The following is a 7,682-nucleotide window of genomic DNA, read 5'->3' on the forward strand; positions in this document are numbered from 1 at the left end:
AATGAGTAAGAGCAGAATATTGCTATTCTTAAGTAGCCAGAAAAGAAATGCAATTGAATAGGAAAAAAAGCTTTAAAAAAATTTCCTTGACAATTTCTGATTGTCAAGGAAAACAAAATTTAACCAGATGGGGATGTAGAGAAATATCCTATGACAATTCCAGAAGGGACAGTGGAAGGACAAATGACACTTGTTTCTTTTATTATAACTGTTTCCCTTTAAAATAAACAGCTTGATGTAGTTTCAAAATAGTCTTTAATAAGATTTTTTTTTTTTTTACAATCAGGTCAAGATGCTAAATGTTAATTTAATAAAGTTTTAAAAAGTGAAAAACAGTGGCTTTCTTCTTGCTTGAGATAGCTATGTTACAGCCACTTTTGATTTAATCAAGTAGTCTTGACTTTAGTCTCTCTTGGTCCTCAGTTGAACAGATAGATGAGTATTGATTGTCCAGTAAGTGACAGGCGCTACTCCAGCAGCAAACAGGGGAGACAAAGGTCTGGTTGGTTGGTTTATAGAGAGAGTGAAGAACATCTGTGGGAGAGATTTTCCTGTGGAAATGGGTGGGGAAGAAAAAAGGTGAAAGAAGAAGGGAATTACTGAAGGAGTGGATGGGAGACAGAGATTTCCTGAGAAGGAATTAATTCACCTGGGAATAGGAGAAGACAAGAGGGAAAAGGTAACCCCAAAATGTTGGACTCATGGGGGAGAAGAAAAGAACGTAGAGAGGTGAGAACTTAGATCAGACAGTGATCAGCCCAAGCCAGGGGTGACCCTTCCACCCCAAAACAGCTTGTGTGACCTACGGTGAAGAGGAGCAGGGAGCAAATTTCAGTACCAGCAGAGGGAGGGGGCCATTTTGCAGGATGGATGTTAGAAACTATAAGAAGTAAAGCACAGGGAAAGAAAGGGTAGACTGATTTGGCAGAGATTTTGCTCAAATAAATTCCATAGTTTCGAAGAGTTAAATCATAAGGGATAATCTGAGAAATGCCCAGAAGCTTTAAGAAGTGGCTCCCCAAGCAGAGTGGGTTGAAACATGCTCACAAACTGACAACTTATTCTCCCTGTTTGCAGCTTCCTCGAATTGCATTTTTTTGTTGTTGTTGTTAATATATCCTCATTTTCACTTTAAGGAGTCCTTGACATTGGTTTTACATGTATTTAAAGTAAGCAAGATTCACCCAGGTCCTATACCTGCAGAAAGATGGTCCCACCACATGTAGTTCCCTAAAAGGGTCAGGAGAGAACCAGGGTTAAAAGCATAGACTCTAGAGTTAAAATATCTGGATTTGAATCCTGACTCAAAGTACACAGCCATTTACTCTAGTGTATGACTTTGGGCAAGTTACTTAATTTCTATGCACCCCAATTCTTCACATGTAAAATGGCTTAATAATAGCACCTAGATCATTGGGTTACTTTGGGAATTGATTGGGTTAATGTATGTGAAGCTCTTAGAAAAAATGCCTGGCTCCAAGTAGTGTTAATTTTAAAAAGCAAAACAAAATAAAACTTAAAAAATTCCCGCACCAATTACTTACATTAATGAAAACAATAGTGAATAATGCTGCATGCATATTAATTTGCCTTCAAAAACATTTTATAAATGCTTGCAATCATGTAAATGATTAGAAGCAGGCTCAGCCCACCCCTAGCTCTAAGTCTATCACTTTTGAACCATCTCATGGTTCACTTCAGGTCCTTGACTAGGATGTATTTGTTGACTGCACTTTGCTATAGCAATGTTAGGAACAGCATATATAAGTGCTCTTGATTTTTTACTCAAAGATGGTAATGACTTTTTATCTGTGTGTGGATGTAGCTGAATTTCTTTTAAGTAGGTCCATGGAAGAAAAAAACCCTCAGAACTCTCCCTTTCTTTGGATGCCTTTCTTCTAGCAGAGTTTATCTGGAACAAAAAACTGTCTTTCTGGCCAGATCTGGCCCCACACAGGCCAGTGATATAATTAAAGTTCATCCTTGGGGCATTTCCCACCTGGGCTTTAACCCTCAGTCAGAGCCCTGTCTCCACAACATACCCCATAACCACTCTCATCCTCAGCTTTGACCTAAGGAAAAATCTATATTTGAACTTATTTTAAACAGGTAAATGTTAGAAGCCAAACTTACGACTACTCCCTAGGTCTGAAAAGCCTGCCTGTTTCTTGCTCTTCTCCCATGGAAGGCCTCCCCTACTCCCTCTTTCTCTCTCCATTTTGATAAAATATGCTACCAATTACAAAGGGATTTTTTTTTAGAGCATGTGACGGGAGAAGGTCACTGATAATGAAGCAGACACCAAATGAAATTTTTTTCATTATAGTTGGGGAAGGAAGAAAAGGTAGAAAAAACAAGAGCAATATGGTAGTGGAGAATTAAAGCATAAAACACATTAGAGAAAGAAGGGGAGTGATTGGGAGTAGATAAGAAAATTAGCTGCTTTTGTGGTGGTGTCATGAGAAGCAAGTTGAACAGGGTAGGATTTAGGAAACAAGGGTCCACTGGCAGATTTAGGAAGACAGCAGGGAGGGTTACTAAAATGCCTTAGGCATCGGCACACTGAGGTGATGGCATGCTCAGTCAAATTGGGGGTGCTGTAGAGATATTAGGTAAATAGAGGGTAGGGCTCAATTGTAGGGGCAGGCTTTGGTTACTTAAGCCAACTGGGCAAAGGTCAGCACCATGGATAGTCCCAAAGGATAATTAGATGCTGGAGAGCCACAAAAGGAACAGCAGGTGTTACAAGATAGACTGAAGTTTTTTGTTGTTGTTTGGCTTTGCCCCTGAAACAAAACCTTCTTGTTCTCTCTGTTTTCAAAACCAACAAGACATTTGTTGAGCCTCTACTGTGTGCCAGGCACATGTACTAGTGCTGGAGAAAGACAAAGGAATAAGATAAAGCTCTCTGCCCTCAAGAAGCTTACTACCCTCTAGATAAACTAGAAATTAAAAAAAAAAACAAAACAGTAATGATAGCTAATATTTATTGATCAATCACTATGTGCCAAACACATAATACTGCTATAGATAAATTATTTAATTTTCTTAACGACCTTATGTAAGAGCTGTTATTATATTATAGATGAGGAAGCTGAAGCACACAGAATTTAAGAAACTTTTTAAGTCACATAGCTTATAAGAAGTCAAGGCAGAATTTAAACCCAAATATTCTGACTCCGGTGTCCATACTATCAATCACTACATTATATTGTCTACATATCATAATAATACCATGTAATGAATGCCACCTCTGGCAGAGATGTACATAAAGTACAGGAGGACACATAGGAGATGCACTCAAATCAAAATGGGTTGGGAAGAGGGGGAGAAATTCAGGGAAGTCATCTAGCTGAGGTGGCATGTTACTTAAGTTTTGAAGAACAAGGAACAATCATGGAGCATGTATAGCAGGAAACACAGTATGGTTAATCTTACAGTGCAAGGCCTGTTAGAGGTCTGAGAAGCCAATCAACTGTCCCCTTCATTTCTCAGATTCTAAGCGGTGGATAACGGACTGAAGGAACTAAATAAGGACCAAGGTGTGAGGTTTGCCTAATTACTTCCAAAGTACAGGACTCCTTGGTGGAGGTTTGGAAAATATAGATACAAAAGAGAGAATGGGAGATAGGCCATATTGGCTTTTTTCTTGTACCTCAGTCAAAAAGGAATGGAAATTTCAATATAGTTTCTGGATATAAGGTCAAATATATTCAATAAGAAATGAACTTTTGTACCAAAAAATACTCCACGAAATATTAGCAAAATAAATCCCAAAATATAAGAATACATTATGACCAAGGGAGGTAATGAAGTAATGATGCTAAGTATCTTTTCATGTGCTGATTGGCCATTTGTATAAGTTCTTTGGAAAAATGTTTAAATCCTTTGCCCATTTTTTAATTGAGTTGTCTTTTTATTGTTCAGTTGTAACAATACTGTTTATTGTTTTTTGTTTTTTATGTCTTCTGGACACTAGACCCTTATCAGATATATAATTTTGTATAATAAAGAATTGGGCTGGCCTTTGTCCCTAGGTCCTGGGAGGTAACCTCCAGCCCTTTGGAATTTCCCAGGGATAGCAGTGTCTTTGTTATTCATGGTGGGCCCCTCAGACCTGATAGTTTGTGCTAATGAGATGATCATGATGGGGCCCCTTAAATTAAAATAAGCTGAATCACTTTGATAGGAACCATTGGATCAGATATGACTATTATTAGCTTGGTGGGATTATATCCCCTTTCCAGTTACACATCCAAGTTTAGAGACATTATAAATTACATTTAAATAATAATGATTTGCAGTTGGTAAATATGGAAAGTTTACCATAGTCCTTCAAAGTAATGTTAAACAAAGAGGCCACAAGACTAAGGTAGTTCTAATACCTTAGCAGCCTGTGTAAGCAAACTAAAACCTAAGCCCGGAAATGCCTCAAGATTAAGAAATCAAAACCCAAGGACAACCAGTCACAAACAGCCAACTAGGCTTTCCCAAATAAGGCAGATGCTTAAGCTATAGCCAGTCAGATGATTACCTTGTGTTACTTCCTTCTCTTCTCTATAAAAGTCTTTCCCTTAGCTTCTGTCTGTGGAGTACTCCTAGCCACTTCCAGTTTGGCACTGCGGGTTAAAATGGGGTTTTTGCTCAAAATTTTAATATGCCTCAGCTTATCTTTTAACACTTGCCCTTTATATTTCAAAGACAGTTTTAGTCACCTCAGCCTTCTCGATCCAGGCACAATAACTCAAATTCTAAAGGTTTTTTTCCATTTCTTTAATAATTCTGCTGTATTTTTTTCAATGTTAGGTCATCATATCTGTTAAATTATAAAGATGGGCCCTAAATTCATGTTATGTATCAATTCGTTAGTATGGTATGTATCAGAGGTTAAAATATGCTTTTTTTTCAGATAAGTAATATGTTGGCTGGAATATAGGTGCACTCAGCATAAGTAGATAGCATGTATACTTGACTTTTTTTTTTTTTTTTTGCTTCTTAGACTTAATATTCAACAGCAATCAGCTATCTATAAAAATAAAACCTTTGTTTACATAGAGAGCCGGATGACTTCACTGGGTTCAGAAGGACTGCATTTTCCACCTTGCACTGACATTTAGAGTCATCCTCCTTGCCCTGAAGTGTCCCGTTTCTTTTGGTTACCTGATCGACATAAAGATATCATTCTGAACATTCAGTCTTCTGGGTATAAAGGGAGAAACTGTTGGTTCAGGTGCATATAGCAGTTTAGACCATAGATTGCAATAGATTTGTGTGAATTTGCCAATACTTTGACTTTAATCCTTCCTTCTTCTCAAAGATCAGTGAAACTAAAATAAAAATAAAGCAACATATTCACCAAAAGAAAAGCATGGCATTCAGGGTTAACATTCCTGAGAGATCACTACAGATCTATGACAATGCAGAAGAATTTAAATTTGTTAAGGAACACTTTATTGACAGAACCAGAGGCTGCTGCCGCTTTCCTGTTTTCAGAGGGCTCGGAAGATGACAGACATTCAGATTGTGCATGCCTACAGAAAGCTGCCAGCCTTCTTTTAAAATAAGATGAGGGTTCTGTTGGGAGAAACTGACAAGGAGAAGCTCCCGTGATATAACATCAGTCCGGGCTTCGAGACACCACAGAGGCCATCAAGGGCACCTACATTGACATAAAAAGCCCCCTAACTGGTGATGTCTATCAGAGGACAGATCCTGTCAGGCATGGTAACTAAGATGAAGATGCAAGAGGGCCGTTGTCATCCACTGAGACTACCTCCACTGCATTCAAAAGTACAAACGCTTCAAAAAGCTCCCCAAGAACATGTTCATGCACCTGTCCCCTTGATTCTTGACATCCAGATCGGCAACGTCATAAAGGTGGGTGAGTGCCCGTCCCTGAACGGACTGTATGCTTTTCAGTGGTCACCAAGGCCACTAGCACCAAGAAGCAATTACAGAAGTTCTGAACTTGGATGCTTGCCCACTCCCACAAATGAAGTTATTTTCTCATTAAAAAAAAAGAACCTTTTATTATTAATAGTCATTCCTAAGTAGAAAAGAATTACTAGCAAATTTTCTTCCACTCATTATATTTGTGGTACAATTTTTGTTATGAACATCTATTTCTTTGGTGATTTTTTAAAAATTGTGGCAAAATATACTCACTTACTCTTTTTTTTGTCCACTCTTATAATTAGAAACATTAGGCTCTTTCCATTTCAGAATTGAAACCCATGTCAATGGAAGAATTTTTGCTGTGATTCGCATTACAACAAATTCATGAGGGGCATAATGGAGTAAACATACACATACTAGTGATGATATGATTAAATTACTGAAGTGTTTAAAAAATGGATTGTCCTCTTTGACTCCCCACTTGTGTTATCCTGAGCTAGTATCTCAGCCTCTATGGGTGTCAGCTCCCTAGTCTGTAAAATGGAACAATCCTTACTTTGTTATGAGATTTAAAGCATTTGGTAGGGTGTCTGACTTACAGAAGATACTAAAAAAATGGAGCTCTTTCATTCTGACTGGGAAAGACCAAAAGTTTTATTTACTTATATAGCCTAATAGAATTGCATCCAACATTTTGGATTCTGGACACTATTTCTTTCTATACTTAATGTTTCCTAATGGTCACAGCATTCAGGTTTCCTAGACAGTATTTTTTTTTTTTCACGAGGTTCTTGGCAACTGTATTGTAAAGAAAGGAGTTGATGTAATTTTGATGACATTGCAGCTGTTTATTCAACAAAGATTTAGTGACATATCTAGGTTGTGCATTAGTCCAGTTCATATGGAGGGAACACCGAGTTCCCAAATGGCAGCTTATCTGTCACAGGGCTGCCAGGTGCCGGGTTTTTCCCACTCCTGACTGAGGCTGGAAGGTCTGAGCATCACTGGACCGGAGCTGGAGCAGGCCTGGGCAGGATACTTGGGCCACCCTGCTAAAAAGCAAATAAGGTTAGAAGGCTACTGACTTTCTTGGAAAGAGCCAATGAACAGCACATGTGACAGGAAGATGAATAACAGGAAAGGGTCAGCCCACACACGTTAATTGTGTGTAAGGTGTTGGCGCTTGCTGCTTTGGGAACTACAAAAGAAAAATAAAGAGAATTTCCTACCCTTTAAGAAATTTAGTCAAGATGGGCATCAAGGATCAGGTACATGAATTAAATAGAAGCCAGAGTTAAATATCAACACTAAAGATCCCAGTAGTCAGCCTGTGAATACAGCTGATTTAATAGAGACACTGCTAAGGTAATCCAGAGGAAAGAGAGAAATATGGGCTGGGGGGATCTGCGAAAACTTCACAGAAGGGATGGAACTGGACAGATGAGAGAATTTAAAGCCAGAGGAGAGTGATGGCGTGAGAGCAGGACGGTCAGGGTGTGTTTTGGTCAGAAGCTTTGTGAGAGGAAGCAGAGGAGTATAAACTAGAGAGTGCATTAGGAACACTTGGCTTGTTTGTGTAAGTCATGGGACCTCAATTTCCTCATCTTCCTGAGAGGATGGAGCATATATTCTTCATACTCCTTGCGATTCTGACCTTCTGTGATCCTGAGCACTGACCTGATGATAACAGCTTGCTCACCAAAAAGGAGATCTATTGGTTCATGTAACAGAGAAGGATGAGAATGGATCTAGGGAGGCTTTGTCAGGACTTTTCTGCCTCCTCCGGT

The 7,682-nt window shown here is 38.8% G+C and overlaps 1 pseudogene; it reads left to right on the forward strand.

Moving 5' to 3' along the window:
- Positions 1–5,505: 5,505 nt before the first annotated feature.
- On the forward strand, positions 5,506–5,966 carry LOC105303765 (annotated as a pseudogene).
- Positions 5,967–7,682: the final 1,716 nt, after the last annotated feature.

The sequence above is a fragment of the Pteropus vampyrus genome, unplaced genomic scaffold (assembly GCF_000151845.1).
Source record: "Pteropus vampyrus isolate Shadow unplaced genomic scaffold, Pvam_2.0 Scaffold11, whole genome shotgun sequence".
Classification (NCBI taxonomy): domain Eukaryota; kingdom Metazoa; phylum Chordata; class Mammalia; order Chiroptera; family Pteropodidae; genus Pteropus; species Pteropus vampyrus.